Source organism: Spinacia oleracea, chromosome 3 (genome assembly GCF_020520425.1).
Source record: "Spinacia oleracea cultivar Varoflay chromosome 3, BTI_SOV_V1, whole genome shotgun sequence".
Taxonomy (NCBI): Eukaryota; Viridiplantae; Streptophyta; class Magnoliopsida; order Caryophyllales; family Amaranthaceae; genus Spinacia; species Spinacia oleracea.
This window is the reverse complement of record NC_079489.1, coordinates 25,331,993-25,351,645: the sequence shown is the minus strand read 5'-3', so window position 1 is coordinate 25,351,645 and position 19,653 is coordinate 25,331,993.

Below are 19,653 nucleotides of genomic sequence, written 5' to 3'. Positions count from 1 at the left end.
TCTTTGGGTGGATGCTTTGAAAAAGGATGTGAAAGTGCGGGGCTGTCGGGGGTAGCCCCTTGTTGTTGCAGGTAATTAGTTTATAATAAAATCGTTTATTTTTGCGATCTTTTTTTTTTTGTTTCTACTCGATGATTTTTTTTTATCGAACAGTAGCAACGCTGGAATATTCCAGCGCTTTAATGTTGAGCGCTGGAAAATTCCAGCGCTTGGACCTTAAGCGCTGATATTTTCTGGCGCTGCAAATTTTTCGTCCGTTATTTTTATTATATTTTCTTTCGATTCTTTTTATTGCGAACCTTGATAACTAATTATTGTTTTACCGTTTAATTTTTAGATTTGGCTGATGGAACGACTTAGAATCTTAGAGGCTCCGGCTGATCTTAGGACCTATTGTCCCCGGGCTCTTGGAAGTAGGAAGTATGTACACCAAGGAGAGAATGATGCCGAGTGGACTTCGTATTTTACCCATGGCCTTTGTTCTGTCAAGTGGGTGATTCCGTGGTGGGGCCTGCAGTCTATGACAGGTGGGATGGGGCACGTTGTTTTTACGTTACTTGCAGGGCTAGTGCATCCCACCTATTTGTTTTCGTACCGCGTGATGAGGCAGTATAGTCATCGACAGGTTATCCCCTTTGCGGATACTACTCCACCTAATGTCAGTTCTTACTCCCGTCAGCGTCTCTTGGGGTGGGCAGAAGGTTATGACCGCTTGCCCCGTTGGAATGTTAGTATTGAGGGGAATATCGCCTTGTCTGAAAATTACAAGCTTTAGATGAGTTCAGATGATGTTGCAGAGAGAGCCCAATCTCGTAGTGCTGAACCTGCTGAAATATTACAATCACGGAATAGGCTCAAGTATGATCGGGAAACTGTGTTGAGGTCTCGGGATGCCGGTGCTAGAACCCAGAGGAGGAAGACAAAAAGGAAACGTAGGGCTGAGAATCCCTATGTTGATCATCGGCCTAGGCACAGGTTACCTGGGCGTGGTATTATTGCGCCCGCAAGGGGTGATGAATTGGTTCCAAGTAAGGGTCGTCGTGGTGATAAAAGTAAGAAACCGGCGTGGACTAAGAAGGCTTCTGCTTCTGCAAGCTTAACCTTCGAAGCCCCTATTGTTGTTGTGCCTGTTTTTCCAGCCATTCCTGTTGAGGTTGTGGTTGATGCAAGCGTGGATAAGGTGAGCGAGGCTTTAGCATCTATGGAGGTCGACGTGGGAGCAATAAAAGATTGTACTGAGGCATCTGACTTCCACAAGGCATTGTTTGGTGATCCTGAGGATTTAGAGTAGATGCTCTGGGATATTTTGGGGTGGTTTGTGCCCCTTTCATTTGCGTTGTGTCTTTAGTTTACTTTCTTTCTTGTAAGTGTGTTTATCTTTTTTATTTGAACTCGGGATGCGAGTGTTAGTTTTTTTTTTCCATTTCAATAAAGATTATATTTTTAGCAACATTGTATATTTTGCAAATTATTTGGACCGAATCCTCTTTTGGATTGCCTACGTATCCGCCCCAAGCTTAATTAACTTAGTTTAGAATCAGGTCGCGCGTAGTTCTAGTTAAGGATCAAGCGAAATAAATCTGAATGTGAAAATATTTGCATTTGTGGATTCCTTGGATAGTTTTAAGTTTGCACAAAAAAACTGCACAGATTTATGCAATTACGTACCCCCCCAAGTGTTCGGAATGTTTCTGTAAAAGTGCAGAAAAAATTTCGGACACTTTAGCTCAAGCGCTGGAAATTTCCAGCGCTAAACTTTTGAGCGCTAGAATTTTCTAGCGCTGCATTTTCAGCGCTGGAAAACTCCAGCGCTTCGAGGTCTTTTGTGCGCAAAATCGTGCTATTTTTCGTGTATTTATTTTGCAAGGTATGGTCGTGCACTAAAGGTTCTTAAACCAAAAGTAAGTATGCTTTGCAGGGTTATTAGGTTTAGTACGTGAAATACTTAATGTTTTAGCATTTTATTCTGCATTTGGAGCTTAAGAGGATTTTGTGAGTGGTGCTCACATGGGCGAGATATGGACATTTATGTTTAGGCATCTGGGATTACATAGTCCCTATTTCTCCAGCATAATTCTTCGTTTTATTATTTTTTTGCAGGTTGTCCATTTGTACCAAAGGTATGTTCGGTTTATAATTGATCGTCTTAAGTTGTTTACCGATTGACTGAGTGAGTTTCCGTTTGTCAGGCCTAAAGTGGGCTCGTACTTTTTCCGCAAAGTTCTTTAATGATTTAAGTAGACCGGCGGTGTAGAGCATTTAACAACGTTGTTAATTTTATTGGAAATAAACTGGAATTCTGAAACACACTTGATATGAGGATACTTGTTATACTTTATTATTGTGAATCATGTGACTTGGATTATTATGAATTCATGTTTGATGTGGTGAACGAACGTGTTATATTATTATGGATTCATGTTTGATGTGGTGAACAAGCATGATTGAATTATGGTGGAACTATATTTATGGAACGAGCATGTTGTGATCATTTATAATCGTTGAATTTAATGGCAAGCATGTTGTTCAAGTTTTATATGCATGTATGGTTGTTTCACATGCAAGGGATTGTTTTATGTTATCGTATTTAATGTCTAGCATACTTTGAGCCAAGTATTCGTGCCTCGTTGCACTATTTATTCTACCCCGTTTGTAGGGTATGTTTGGAAAGTCTATGTGAATTGAACTAAGGATTTTTCGTGCCTAGTGCACAACCCACATGTTAATGGGCATGTAATTGGGTAAGCTCTAGTATATTGAGAAGGAACCATGGGAGTAATATCACTTGAGTCTTGTATGTTTGATCATAAGTCCTAATGAACTAAAAAAGAGTGTTGTTTGGTTGCTTATTGTTATTTGCCTTGTGTTGCGTCTTGAGTTCACTTAGTTAGAAAACATTAATAAACGTAAAGTGCAACCAGAACAAGCTTCAAAACTCTTGGAATGTATATACCTCGAGTATGAACAATGGGGGGAGTCTTGCCGTAAAACTTGTACTCCTATTAATGATACAAGACATTGTTTCATTTTCTTTATGCGCAGGAATTCCGTCGGTATGGTCCGACAAGTTACTTTATTTATATTTTTGGTGTTTGGTGGGCTCCCAACACCCTTCCTTTTATGGATATTTCTTTAGGCCTGTTCGAAGATTATTCTTAATTAATCTATGAGTCAAGAGTCGTGTCAAGAGTCGAGTCTTGTCTTCATGATTAATTGTTTAATTGTATGACTTTAATTTTTTAATTATATGGCTTTTGCATGTGGATTATTATTGTGAGTGAAGCATGTTAGAATAGGATTTCATTCTAGCTTGTTCGTACTCAGCTTTCGCTGACTTCGTGCTTCATGCCTTTTGGTCATGACCTTTGCCTTAATGACACTATGATGATCCACCATTGCATTTGCATTGTTGTGGAGTAGATTTTAAATAACATGTTTGTAGAGATAACTTGTTGGAGAAGTTATCTATCATGGGGATATGTTGAATGAGCGTTGTTTTTCTCCCGCATCGTTAAACTCTATTATTTTATTAGTCTAGACTGCTTAAACTATTTAAACTACTAGTTAATGGATTTTGATTACCTAAACATTTTTGGTTTTGGGTCGTTATGGTTCCAATTTGTATGGAGGCTATTAACTACTATTTAATGTTTTGAAAGTTAGTTATTTCCGCTGCGTAATTCTGGTAATAGCCTTAACCGTTATTGCGGTGGTGGTAATACTTTAGTAATTCCTTTAATTTAACTTGGAAAATGATTTTATAAAGGCAAGGAATTATTAAGGTGTTACATATATATATATATATGGTCCAACTCAACTTTTTTTAATTTTTTTATTTTGGATCAGTAAGAATAGAATATGTTGCATCTAAAGTCTAAACCAATTACAAAACTAAGGAGTACAAAACATAGGCACGGATACATACATGAGAGTAACAGACAAAAAGAAAAAAAAACACAAAGACAAGAAAATACAGTATAAGGCCTAGAGCAGAAACAATTAGCTTTGACTAACAACTTTAGTACACAAGCTATCAAACCAGGCTCTATCTTGGCCACTAGCTTTAGATGGCATAACAACATCAATCCTACAGAAAACTTGTTTCAGATTGTTGACTAAAGATTTTGGGGTAATCGACTCATTGGGTCCATTACTTATAGGGTCACTACTTCAGCCCCAGTTGAACAATTTGATTACTCCATCTCTTGATTCACATCCAAAACCAACCACTATTTTTTTTTGGATGGCCAAAACCAACCACTTCTACAACATCACAATTTTTGTAATTCAATCAACACAAATCTCTCTTCCGACTTATCAATCCTAATAGATATCACACACAATAAGATTTTCAACTTGGAAACGGAAACACTGAATTAATTTATGAAATATCTATACTAATATATTAAAACGCATTTATAAAAATGTATAGGTGTCACGTATATCCCTCCGTATTTTGCCACGTTACCGCTAATAACTAATAAGCATTATGATATGTTATCTATATATTCTACTAAAACACAGGGCGCTCGATGTAAAGCTTACACGTGTCACTATCAGTGTTTATAATTTACTTTTTTAATTTACATATATATAAAATAATTCTTTTAGGTAATCAAAATCTTTTACAAATCCATTATTTCATATACGGAATATTTGGAAGCATATAATAATTCTATTACTTTGTCATACTTAACAAAAGTTTCCTAATATAATGATCTATTATTCTGTCAACCTTAAGTAATTATGATTTCAAACAAGTTTAGAATGACCAAATATAAATAAGAATGTATAATATCTTGTACGCAATATAACATTTTAAAAAAATAGATTCGTCTTAAGAAATACAACTATTATATGTGATATTATACAACATTGAATAATTATACATAGCTTACAAGAACCAGAAAACTATAATGTAACTTATATATTACGAAGTATAGAGTATTTAACTACGTACTTCATATTAAACAAACAAGTTGATCCATTCACAACTAATACATCGTGCTCTCTATTTTTTTTTCAAAAGTACGTCATAATTTATGAAAATAATAATAATAAGAAATATGGATATTACTTCGTACTCCATATCTTAAAATATTATAACATTACTTAAATAATGCATTAAGATTCTATGAATAATATACTAATTTCTATAAATCGTCTCATTTCTATAAACTATTGATTATACTTTATACCAAATAATATATAGTAATAAATACTTCATGAAAAATATCTTTTGATATTTCTAAATGAAAAAGTAAACTTTTTATATATTCTTTTTAAAAAATCATTTTCAAAAGTAACATATGAGTATGGTAATAAAAAAAACATTTTAATATTACAAGAAAAATTGATAGCATTTTGAACATATTTAAATATCCAGTTTCACAAATAATAATACTGGTGAAATTAAAACGTTGAACATTACTAAAATACAGAGTATACTTATAATATTATCGATTTATCTATTAAACGAAATATATTTTATCGAGTATGTAAAATTGGTATGTGCTCCCTCAAATACTATGAAAAATATGGCCAAAAACAAATTCTACAATTGGTGGACTATGGTTATATATAGTCATATACGGAGTATGATATATGCATTATAGTCATGAAATCCAATTTAGTTTGAGATGTTAGTATTTTTGAAAATGGCCCACAATTATATTATTACTTCTTTTTTTTCCACTACTAAAACCTAGGGTACATACTCACTCTCACTCAATGGAATAAAATTCACTATCTTTCATTATACCTACTTTCTCAATAAAAAATATTCAGAACCACACTTCAAAAATTATACTAAAATTATGTGTCATGATATGTGAACACTTTAAATTGGGATCGACGGAGTAGTTTAAGAATTATTTTTAAATAACGAATTAATATCATTAAATATATGCTAAAAAATATAAGGGTTAGTATAGAATTAAAAGGTGGTGTTTAAGATGAATCATTGACTATATATGATATAAAATTACTTAAATAACACTCTCCGTATTAAATCTTTGTTAAGTTATTGTTAATAATATTTTTTAACTGTAGAATAATAGATTAATGTCACGAATGTAATATCACTTATGTATAAAATTTTGCACGAAATTAACATTTTGATATGTAAAACGTGCGTCTCGCCTTGGTGGATTATAGGGATAAAAATGTATATGTCAAGCGATGATGGATTTTAGGGGTACTGCGTTCTATTCATCTGATTTTCACTTTTTTTTTATGAACTTATCTTATCTGAACTTACCTGAACTTATTAGAACTTATCACAGCTTATTTTAGTTATAAATTATAATTGGTCAACCCTTAATTTTCCAAAAACATATCTTATTTATGTGAACTTATCTGGACTTATTTTTGAAATATGGTGAACAAAACAAAGGCTTAGTCTGGAACCGCTTGCCTATGTTATCTTTCATCTTATTAATTATGAATATATCTACATCTTTTCACTACTAACTTGCATATTATATATTCTGTTTATTTACTCAATAACTCAAATCAGACAACCGGATTAAATAAGAGAAAAGAACAGTGTTTTAAAATTCAAAACTCTCCTACCAAACAAAATAAATTTGTTTGATTTAGAGGTGAGTTTGAGGCGGGTGTGGATATCTGGATGGTGAATGAGCGGGGATGACTTTTGTTTTGTACCCCGCGAGGCAGTAATTGGGGTTGGGATGGGAATGAGTTCCATATACTATCGTTGGGTAGTGGGGATGGAGATGACATTTTTAAGCTGGCATGGAAGTGGATGGACCATCTTCCGCACGCTCCCAACTTCGGAGTTATTCTTGCCTGAATAAAGTAGATGGTGTGTGTAGGTGTTAATTGATCGGGTAATTGGTAAATGGTATATCCAGTATTAGATGGTATTATTATCAAAGTAAAGATAGGTGAAAATAACTTTATGTTAATGGGGTTCAAAATAATGTTTGTGTGGAATAGGAGGGTCTCCCACAAATTTTCGTCAAATGTGGTAGATTTGGTTTTAATTAGAAGAATATCTATAAGGTTTATTTAGAAGACAATTGTATATAACTATAGTTTAGATTTCATGCAAAATTAATATTTAGATCATAAACCGTGCATCGCACGGGTACTATACTAGTTGACAACTAAAACACATGTAACTGTGATCGAACTCTAGACCTCATGAATTAAAAATATTACTTTTTACCATCTTAGCTAACTCATCTAATTTATATTTTTCAATATAAAATAAACTCTTTTTAAAATGGGTTCGTGTTCACAAAAAGTAAACCCCACTAAAAGTAAAACTCGAAGCAACGTCCGGGCCACACACTAGTAATAATATATACACTACTTTAAAAGTATATATTAAAAGGCGTTTATTAAAAAGTTTATGTGCCATGTGGCGCGCGCTTATGGGCATTTAGTATGTACTCCGTAAATGTCATTTATTAAAAATTTAGAAATGTAGGATGTATAAGGCTTGAACCCCTGACCTCAGGATTAGATAATGAAGTCTTCACCACTTAGCTATAACATATTATATGTTATCATTGCAAAAACAAATACTAATAAATGTAATAAAAGGTGAATTGATTAATAATATTTTCAAATAAAAATAATATAAATGTTACTAATAACATGGGGCGTCGCACGGGCCTACCACTAGTTTTTTTTTGTTCTACTACGAGGAGTTCCCACCGCCTTCGGCGAGTGGACTAATCTCCCGCAGGAGTTTGCATGAGTACCTCGTTGGGCAGCATTCCTTCCGGTTGAGTTTTTTTCCATTCCCAAAGCTCGAACCTAAGACCTTGGTTAAGGAGCAAGAGGCCCTTAACCACTCATGTCAACCTCAATCCATTCCATAATGATGTTCCAATTTAGAATTTTGACACTATTTAAATTAAATAGAATCTTATAAATTATTTATAATACATAAGAAAAAACATATTCATGTGGAGTCTTATTTGATTCGTTTCAATGAGTACTTTAATAATATCAAACTTTTATAATTTTTTGTTAATGTATAAATGATACAAAATGTGCATTGGAAAACTAAAAATTAAAATTAGAACATCATTATGAAACGGATGGAGTATATTACTATTTAAGTAAAGTTTGTCAATACATTTTTGAGTTCAGTAAAGACTCTTGTTATAAATTTTTGAGTGTGAATTATTACACATATAAGTTCTTGAGTATGTTGTAGAAAATATTGGTCAAAATCATCACAAGTGTTGATAAGTTTTGTTTTTTGGTAAAAATTATTTGTCATTACTTATTATTATTTTGAATTTATATGGAGTAAATATATTTTCACTTTGGCCTAATTAAGTCTGTCAATAAAACGTTGAATTTATGTCAGACCCATATTTTAAGTAAAAAATGGTACTACTGGTAATGTTCAGATTAATATACTTAGTCTAAATAAAATTTCAAGTCTATGACAGTAAATTTTTCAACGGCCAATTGAAACATTTTTTTTAAAAAAATATTCACATAAATTTTTTATAAATCTTAAGGATAGGCCACCTCATAAAATTTATTGCAATAAAATTTATTCTAAACATGTGTAGATTTCTTATAATATATTAGTCAAATAAATAAATCATAAAATATCTGTTTACATCTATAGTGTCAAAGAAATCACTTCTTATGTTTAAAATTTTATTAGATTCTTTTTGTTGCAAAATAGTATGGATCGAGTAGGATTATTTTTTTATAATAAAAATCATGGTTATGATTTATTAGATATCCCATTGACTCATCCACGTTTTTTTTCCTTACTTTAATAATTACATTTGAAATTACAGAGTAATTTTTAATTGATTCTTAATGCTACACATTTATCTAATTTTGGTAGTAAAAAATGTGCGAGAAAATTCTCGCAAAAAAGTGACACATATCCTCTTAGTATTATTTTATATAAGTTTTGTAAATAAGTTGTAGTGATATGGACGTATAATAATACTACGTATGTACAGATTATATTACTATTGTAGTGATTTTTAAAAGTCATTAAGCAGGTCAAGAGTTTTAGAGATTTTTTAATAAATATTACGGAGTGTGTATTATTCAAAATTATTTCCATAAAGAGAAGATCAAGAGAAAAGGAAAATGATACTTTTTCAATTATTAGGTTTTCAAAAGTCTCTTTAATAAAATTATATATTTAAAAAAAATACACCATAAGGGCATAAGTGACTATGTCATTCCTAGTGTATCTTTTAGTATATATAGTCATTAATTGGTGAGACTTATGACATCATGTTTCTTCATGGTTGTCCTAATGCTTTAATTTATTATTTTTATTCTAAAATATTCATAGAAAGGAAAGTCACAAAAAAAGTTAGTAGTTTTTTACTTCATGTTAACAAAATTTATTTATAAATTAATGTGAAGAGATAAACGAAAAAAGTAAAAATAACAAGATCATATGTGTTTTTTACATGCATAGTACAACGTACACCATGTTTAATTAATATTGAACAATTTAAACTTATTATGTTTTACACAAATTTAAAATTTTATGTCGTTATTTTTAATTTGTATCTCATATTTTGTCAACCACACATAACAAATACAATCAAATTTTATATCAATAAAAATATTTTTCAATTATAAATTATTGTTTACGAATAATTAATAATACTCCGTAAACGTACAAATAACATATGTCTGTTGCACGGTCCTAACTTAGTAAGCATCAACTATATAAATGTATTGCATATATCTTATTTGGTGTTTATTAATTTGAAACACTTAGTTCCACAAGAAAAAAAAGAAATATACAAATTGTAAGTAAGATGATTTAATTGAAAGATTACTTGGCATGACAAATGACGTAGTTAGTTTGTGTAGTTGACGATTAAATGAATATTTTTCACTTTATGGAATACACGTATTTTGGTAAAATATTAAGCTCAAGAAAAATCTAGAATTTAAACTATTCAATGTAGCAACCTGGGGTTCGCCTAGTCAAACACACTTGTTAAATATTAAAGTATGATTGTTGACTTGTGGAATCTAATTGAGGCATTAAGCTAATTTTGTTGAAAACTTGAAACCAAATTATATGTGATTGTTATACGAATTGTTTGCTAGACTTGAATACAACAAGTGAATGCATTAAAAAATATTCTATTGATGTTATGACAACAATTATACAAATTAAATTAAATTAAAATACTTGAAATATTTTGCTGCATCAGATCTTAAACTCCTGTAATAATCTCTCAAGGCACTTGTTGTTTTCTTCGAATCCCTGGAATCTCATCAGCATGGTTCCTCACCACCATTCTAAACCCAACATACCCAACATTATCAACTCAATCGAAACGGGAAAAAACTTCATCTACGAGCATAATTGTTTTATAATTAGAAAAATCAATAAATGTATAATGAGAAACATCAATTTTAAAGGCTTTAGGATATTGAAGATTTTTTGGGTTTATTTTTGGAAAGAATTTTCTATATTTTAACATTTTTTTATGGAAAAGATGGTGTAATTTAGGGTTTAGTTTTGGTATTTTTGGTTGCTTCTTTTGGGGTGTTTTGAACTTGGATGGTCGGAGCATTTTTGTTTTTTATTTAAAGTAATAAGCAGAAACTTCATGAAATAATGCAAATTTACTATTGTAATTTTAGTGATTTCAATGGTAAAAAGTCATACTAAATTTTTTGACAGATCTTATTCTCGACTACTTCATTGATTTTTTCCAATCTTTTGCCTTTGTTAGTTGTTCTTTATGTGAAATCATTAACTGAGGAAAAAATTTAGGTGTCTTCCCAAAATAATTCTAAGTTTGAATTGATTTTAAATAATTTCAAGTTTGTTATCCATCTTCCTAAAATAGTTCAACTCATTTGTTATTTATTGAATAATTTTTTTTTTTTTGAGATTTTGTCTAAAATGTCTAAGTTTGACGTTTAGTTTTATTAATAAAAATTAGGTAAACTGATATAAAACTTTCAGTCAGTCTCCTAAGTGGCGCGCCACACCATCAATTATTGGTGTGACGCCTTCACACGTGAAGCTTAATGCATGTGTGCGCGTCCCAGCAGTGAATTTGTTTATGTATTAAATGCTGCAATTTTAAATCGATATTATGCAGATGTGTTAGTGGTAGCTTACTAGCTTGTGGCTTTATATGTAAGAGTGACAGCGCCAAATGTTCATGGTTCGAGTCCCCGTCATCAACCACTTTTATATTTTAAGTCCTAACTTTGTTCTTTTATTTTTAGACAAAATACAATACTTCGTATAAAATTAAATAAACTAATTGGTTAAAACTATAAAAGTAATTGCTCTATAACTATAAAAGCACCTGGACATTAACTATAAAAGTGCATGGCTTTAAATTATGAGAGCAAATTAAAGTAATTGTCGTAAAATTATAAAAGTACCTGGATTAAAACTATAAAACTAACCTAAAACCACAAAAATACATGGTCTAAAACTATAAATGTACCTGAATAAAACTATCAAAGTACATGACAATAGACACAATTACTTCAAATATTACTAAGTGTTACTTCTATTTATAATTCCAGTTACTTTAATAGTTTTAGCAAGTTACTTTAAATCCAGTTACTTAGTCACTTAAAACATTATGAAATTACTTTAATATTTTGTTAGGGTAACTTTTTGTATGTTAATGTTCTTACTTTTAAACAATATAGGCACAATTACTACTAATATTACTAACCATTACTTCTATTTGTAATTTCAGTTACTTTTACAGTTTTAAAAGAGTTAATTTTAATCAAGCTACTCATTCAATTAAAACATTAAGATGTTACTTTAATATTTTACTGTGATTTTAAAAAAATATATAAAAATGTAGGCTGCTTGGATCACTTAAAACATTATCATCTTATTTAATATTTTACTAGTGTTACTTTTTGTATGTTAATGGTCTTAATTTTAAACAATAGGCACAATTACTACTAATATTACTAACTGTTACTTTTATTTGTAATTTCAGTTACTTTTACGGTTTTAAAAGAGTCAATTTTAATCAAGCTAATCATTCAATTAAAACATTAAGATGTCACTAAAAAAAATATAAAAATGTAGGTTGTTTGGGTTCGAACCCCAGCTCCACCGCTAAGACTTTATGCATGCATTGGATGTTATCCACTAATCCGGATTGTGTTTAACTTAGGTTGATTTCTGGATTTTATCTATATTGTTGTTATTTCTGGCCGCACGTGCTGTATTTAGTATTTACTAATGTGAACACGCCACCATCAATTGATGGTGTGGCTTGGCACATATAAAACTTTGGATTGAACTTTTCTTACCTTTTACTACACTAGTGCTAACTTTTATATTATACTAGGTTAGGACCCGTGCACCATGCAGGTGTTACTAAATTTGTTTACGAATTATCATTAATTACTCGTAAACAATAATTGGAAAAATTGACATGAATAATCTCAACTTTCACTCATTTTTTAAAAATAATCCCAACTTTATACTTCATATTATTTTAGAATAATTCAAACTTTTGGAGTTACCTTCTCAAAATAATTTGAAGTCTTATTTTTCTATTATTACTAAACCATTTTGGGTGTATTGTACATAGGCAAATCGATAGTTTAGATTATTTGAAAAAAATATACCCGAAAGTTGGGATTATTCCTAAATAATCCAAAGTTGAGATTATTTTAAGAAGATGAGTGAAAGTTGGGATTAATAAAGTCAATTTTTTCTAATTTATAATTGATAAATATAGAATTTTCATAATATTTTCTATTCCCTCCGTCCCATATTTATAGTCCCGTTTGACCAAATATATGGGTTTTAAGAAAAATGTAATATTGTACATGTTAAAGTGGAATAAAGTACAAATGATGTTTGAGTTGCATGGAAAAGTGGAATAAAGTGCATGTGAAAGAGATATAGTACATATATAGGAACGTGTAATATAGTACATAAGTAGGGTTTCAATGCATTTTTAAATAATATAATACATGAGAAAGTGAGGACCTTAATAGCAAAAATTAGAAACAGAACTATAATTTTGGGACGTCCGATTTGAAAAACAAGACTATAATTTTGTGATGAATGGAGTAATATTTTGATTGTAAACGTTTAGTATAGTAGAAAAAAAAATCAAGAGATGCATAATCAAAATATATCAATATCATAAATATAAAGATCAAGGGATGCATAGTCAAAATAATCCCCTTGTGATTAATATAATATATCAATATTATAAATAACCGTGTGATAAATATAATATATCAATATTATAAATATGTCCGTGAATAATAGACTCTATTTTGATTGTTCACACGGTTTATTTATTGGTATTTGTTATGGGTGGTTGACAAAATATGATATACGAATTAAAAATAACGACATAGTAAATTTGAAATTTGTATAAAACATAATTAGTTTAAATTGATCAATATCAATTAGACATGGTGTGCATTGTACTACGTACGTGCAAAAGACATATAAATGTTGTTATTATCAATTTTTCGGGGAAATCTAAAGAAAAATAATGTTTAAGAAACATAATAGGTACATTTTTATAAAAAAAAAAAAAAAAAACTCTAGTTCATTTTTTTAAGGCATTTAAACTTTTAGCCCGAATTAGATACGTATTTGATGTACCTCTAGAACTTATATTATATTGAATTTTAATTTGGTCCTTGGTTAAGAATCGTAATGTAGATTAAAATCTATATAGTTTCTTAATTGTTGTATTAACATATATTTTTAAGTTTAGTTTAAAACTCATATAAAATATATGTGGTAAATTACATCATCTAAATTACCAAAAGATTATAGAGCTTATATTATTTTTTGTTATAAATCTCTTGAGTCATTCCTTATTATTACTCATCTGTTACAAATGATGTTCCAACTTAAAATTTTGACACTATTTAAATTAGAGAGGATCTTATAAATTATTTCCAATACATATATATATATATATATATATATATATATATATATATATATATATATATATATATATATATATATATATATATATATATATATATAAATAAATATATATTAATGTGGAGTCTTATTTGATTCCTATTAATGAATAATTTAATAATATCAAAATTCTATATTTTTTTTTTGCGTAACTAGAGATATAAATTATACAAAATGTGCGTTGGAAAACTGAAAAGTAAAAATTAGAACATTATTATGGAACGGAGGAGTATATTGCTATTTTTTTAAAACTCGTCGATACATTTTTGAGTTTATGTAAGGATTTTGTTATAATTTTGAGTGTGAGTTATGGCTCATATAAGTTCTTGAGTGTGTACTAGAAATTATTGGTCAAAATTACCATAAGTTATGATGAGCTTTATTTTTGGTAGAAATTTATTTTCCATTACTTATTATTATTATTATTACTAACTTTGTCTCATAAAGATCTTTACGGTAACTATTTGCACAAATATTAAGAAAAAAGTAGATCGAAAAGTTGGTTGAATATAATAAAATATGGTTAAAGTAAGATAAATGTGTAAAAAGGTGAGTGAGTGTAAAAAAAAAGGTGAGAGAATGTAAGTGGAAACTTGTAAATATTGTGGAGTAAGAAGGGTACAATTTAGTAAATTTTCATGTCAAAAATAGAATAAATCAAAGTGTAAAGAACATTATAAAACAGACTAAAATGAAAAGCAAAAAGATAATTTGAAACGGAGGTAGTACTAATATGGAGTAAAATATATTGCTATTTGGCCTAAAGTTTGTCAATAGAACATTAAATCTATATTAGACCCATATTTTAAGTTAAAAGTAGTACTCCCTCCATTCCTTTTTGATCTTCCTGTTTCTATAAATGTCGTTCCTATTTGATCTTCCTGTTTCTATTTTTGGACATGACTTTTTACCATAAATTTCCCCACCATCCCTTATTTAATTCATTCACATTTCCCCATTCACTCACCCAACCCCACTTTTATGATTTTTTATAATTTAATAAAAATATCTTCTCTCTCCATCATTTCTTTATTACTTTGCTTCATTTATTTATTATTTTCTCTTACACCCAATCATTACTCTTACACCCAATCATTACAAGATTCCATTTTCTTATTTTCCACCCCAAACACCAAATAGGAAGATCATTTAGGAATGGAGGGAGTACTACTTATAATATTCATATTAATATACTTGGTCTAAATAAAATTTTAAGTCAATGACCATTTTCAAGGGAATTAACTTGATCACGATGGGAGATAAGGGTTTCAACTTTCTTTCTTTCTTCTTCTTCTTTTTGAATGTAAGCTATGACGGTGTTGTTGGTGGTATAACGAAGAGGAGCAGGAGAGAGAGAAATTTTAGATTGAACGAGGGGGGAAGATGTAGCAATGTAGAGGGAAAAATAGGAATTGAGGTTGTAACTTGTACGGGTTGCAGGTATGACTGTCGACAAAACGGTTATGATGACGAAACGACTTAGCAAGGGCATGAGAAGTGAGAGAATATGATGATAATGAGTAATCAGTAAGTGAGCTAAAAGTTTTATAAACATAAAACTAAAGGATTGTCTCACCGGCAAGTTGACGACAAACTATATAAGTTTATATGAGTTCAGATAATATAAGTTCAGAAAAAACAAGTCTATTTCATACATTTTCACACACAAATAAGTTTATTTCAGATAAATAAGTTTACTTTTCTAGATTAAATAAGTTCAGATAAGTTAATGTAAGTTCAGTTATATAAGTCCAATACAACGGAGCCTAAGTATCTATACTATTAAAGCGAAATGGTGGTGAATGTGAGAGATCCAAAACCCTAATACTTATCTCTCAGCTACTCTCCCATTTTAGAAACAATTAAAAAGGCAAGGAGAATAATTGACTAAACAAATAAACAAATAATAAATAAAATGGAAACAATGTCAACCGAACAAGGAAAAAAGTAAAGTAATTAAATTGACAAATAAATGAAAAAAAGAAAAGAAAAGGAAAGTAATTAAATTGTCAAACAAATGAAAACATAAAAGGAAAACAGTAAAAATCATATCGTAACCAGCATAGATTAATAACAATAATAATTATTACAAAAAAGACAATCGTTAAAACTTCAAGAATACTTTAATGAATCTTATACGAAGCACATGTAATAGCGAAATTCATTAATATTTTTAAGTGAAGTGTTATTTAGGAAACTTAGAAGTTATATACTCTACAAAATTAATTTAACTTGAAAACTTAATTAAAAATTGGCGTATTATACTGTACAGTCCTTTTTGGTGCAGGAGAAGAGTTATAAACCAAACCACATATAAACGATTTTGTGTTGTTTAGTTTTTGGTTAACAATTTATTTTTGTTAAAGTATAGTTTGTATCATAAATGTTAACTAATTAAACACATTAAAAATATGCTTGAATAAATAAATATATTGCAGAATGAATCACATAAGTCAATACTTATACTTTTGGGTCGATCTATATTGGATTTAATTCTTTAAAATAATATTTTATGCATAAAATGGTTTATTACGGTTTGCGCGCTGTGTTGTTTGGTTTCAAATTTTCGGAGAACCAAACCAAACCATAATATACGGTTTGAATTCCTTTTCCGAATCAAACTGCTAAAATATTATTTGGATGGTTTAGACCAAACTTTGAAAACCCCTAAATTACTTAGAAAATGAGAAGAGAGCATTAAGATCGAGAATTATATACATGGAGGTGTTCGAAGTACATTTTCATTTGTAATTCTTATCAAATAATTTGCAAATTTACTGATTACACTTCAATTTATGTCATGGGATAATAACCATAAGATTAACTTTAAGGGATAGGTTGCTACTGGTCAAAGTCATTTATTATTTGATAAACTAAAACATGATACATTTTGGTGTATATGTTAGTAGTTGGAGACTATATATTATAGGAAGAGTTAATAGAATCACTCGTTCTCCAGTTCTCTTAAAATATAAAACAGGTCATTTTAATACAATACACCTACATAACCATTCTTCATTTATAAGCAACAACTCTCCGTATTCGGACGTACCAGTTTGTTTATTGATCCAAATATAAAAAAGACTGGTGATTTTAATGGATATATATATATATATATATATATATATATATATATATATATATATATATATATATATATATATATATATATATATATATATATATATATATATATATATATATATATATACTTGAAATTTAGTGTTGGATCTTATATCTCAGTTACTTATATCTCTAAAAAACGTTTTTTACGTAAATGATGGTACGTTATGTCCAAAAATATATCAATTGAAATTAGTGAAAAACTAATGGAATCTTTTAAATGAAAATGTTCATATAATGCCAAAAAGTCCAGTTTAAACCAATGTGCAATGGTGCCCAATGTAAAATTCAATTTTGTGATATTAGTTTATCAATAGTGGTGTTTTTTAGTTTTATCTTTAAGAGCATTGTTAATGGTGGGTTTTTTTTTTGCACTTGGGGAAAAATAAGGGGAAAAATGAAAATTTTGGGGTTTAATGGTGGGGAAATAAATACACTTGGGAAGTGCAAAATGCAAAACCCACTTGGGACGTGCAAAAATGAACAATTCCCTCTCCAAAATCCCCTCCAAATGGGCCCACCAATTCTGAAAATAAAGGTTGGGTTTAAAAAAAAAACTATATGCATACCAAAACACATAGTTTTGATGAATTAAACACTAAAACACGTCACTTTGGTCGCAAATAACAAAAAAAACAATTGCTGCCAGCCACCTGCCAGGCGCGTCAGCACGCCCAATGGCTGCGTGACACGTGTCCTGGCAGTAACCAATCAGATTCCTTGTTTAAATTTTGTAACGTTAATATTTCAACGGTTATTTTTTGTATTTTCTGATTATTAAAAAAAAAAAATATACCAACGACCATATTTTTTCAAGATCTATAAATTGACATCCATTTTCATATATTTTGACACAAAAAAAAGTTACTAAAATTACTCATTATTTACTACTATTAATTAGTAATTTTGCTATTATTTTTCTAAATTTAATTAATAAATTTTAAATAATTAGTTATTATGTATAAGTAGTATTTACTTAAACGTCATTAATTAACATAAATATATTTATTAATAAACATAATTATATAACTAATATTAATAAGGTAGGTAGTTGATGGAGAATGTGGTAGAGAGAGAAGTGGTGGGTAGAGAGAGAGGGAAGGGAAGAATTTTTTGCACATGGATAAGAGGGTGGTGGGGAAAAATAAAATGCAAATGGGAAAAATGGAAAATGAAGAGTGAGAAGTGGATAGAGAGAGAGGGATGGGGATTTTTTTTGCACATGATTAACAATGGTCTAATAGGAGGACAAACTAAAAATGCTAAATATATCATGTGTGATTTGGAATTATATTTTGACTAAAGAATTAGGTTGCATATGAGTCCGGATCCTCTAGAGTTTTAATAAAACTCTACAAGATAGAGTTGTATCTAAACCATACATTTTAAAATCAATGGCTCATATTGATGAGAAAAAATAGAAGGGATTTTGGAAAGATAATATATGAACCATTGATTTTTCATTCAATGGTTGATATTCTACAACTCTACCTTGTAGAGTTATTTTAGAACTCTAGAGGATCCAAAACCGTTGCATATATGTTATCCGATTCTATAAGTAAATCATATGTTTTGAAACTTTATTTCATTATGAAGAATCGAATGATTTTTAACACTGCAACCAAGCACACACTGAATAAGAGAAGTTTTGTGTTTAAGAGCTTAGGCGGCTGATTCTATTTCATTCAAAAAAATTGATTGTTACAATGATGTACAAGGTATATATACACACTAAAACCTAGGGATTGATACCTAGTACAATCAGGTAATATTTACAAAATAACCTTCACCACTACAGGACAAAATTAGGTGAGTGAAAGCCTCCAATGCACTGATGTGCTGCTGCAGGTTTTGGTGACCAATGCACTGCTGTGCTGCTGCAGTCTTTGAGGAGCTTTTCCTCCATATTTCATCACTCCCCCCTCAAACTTGGTGTGAGATGGTAGAATTCCAAGTTTGGGAAGTAGGTGATCATGTTGGGCCATGGACATAGGTTTAGTGAATAGATCAGCAATTTGATCCTTAGATGGGACATAAGAGGTACTGATGCATCCATCAGTAACCTTTTCTCTGATGAAATGGCAATCCAGTTCAACATGTTTTGTTCTCTCATGTTGAACTGGGTTAGCAGCAATGGATAAGGCTGCTTTGTTGTCACACTTGAGGACAGTAGGGCCTAAGTGTTTGAGTCCTAGGTCCTTGAGTAGTTGGGACAACCAAATTATTTCACATGCAGTGAGTGCCATGGCTTTGTACTCTACTTCAGCTGATGATCTGGCCACCACTTGCTGTTTTTTGGACTTCCAAGAGACAGGAGAAGAACCCAATAGTACACAGAACCCAATGGTGGATTTTCTAGACATAGGGCATCCAGCCCAATCACTGTCTGAATAAGCAGTGAGTTTTGCAGCAGATTTAGAGGCTAAGAGTATTCCTTGACCAGGACAGTGGTTAAGGTATCTGAGTAATCTCTTTGCAGCTTGCATATGAGTGGTAGTTGGATTGTGCATGAACTGGCTTAGAGTATGGACTGCATAGGAAATGTCAGGTCTTGTGATAGTGAGATAGATTAATCTCCCTATTAA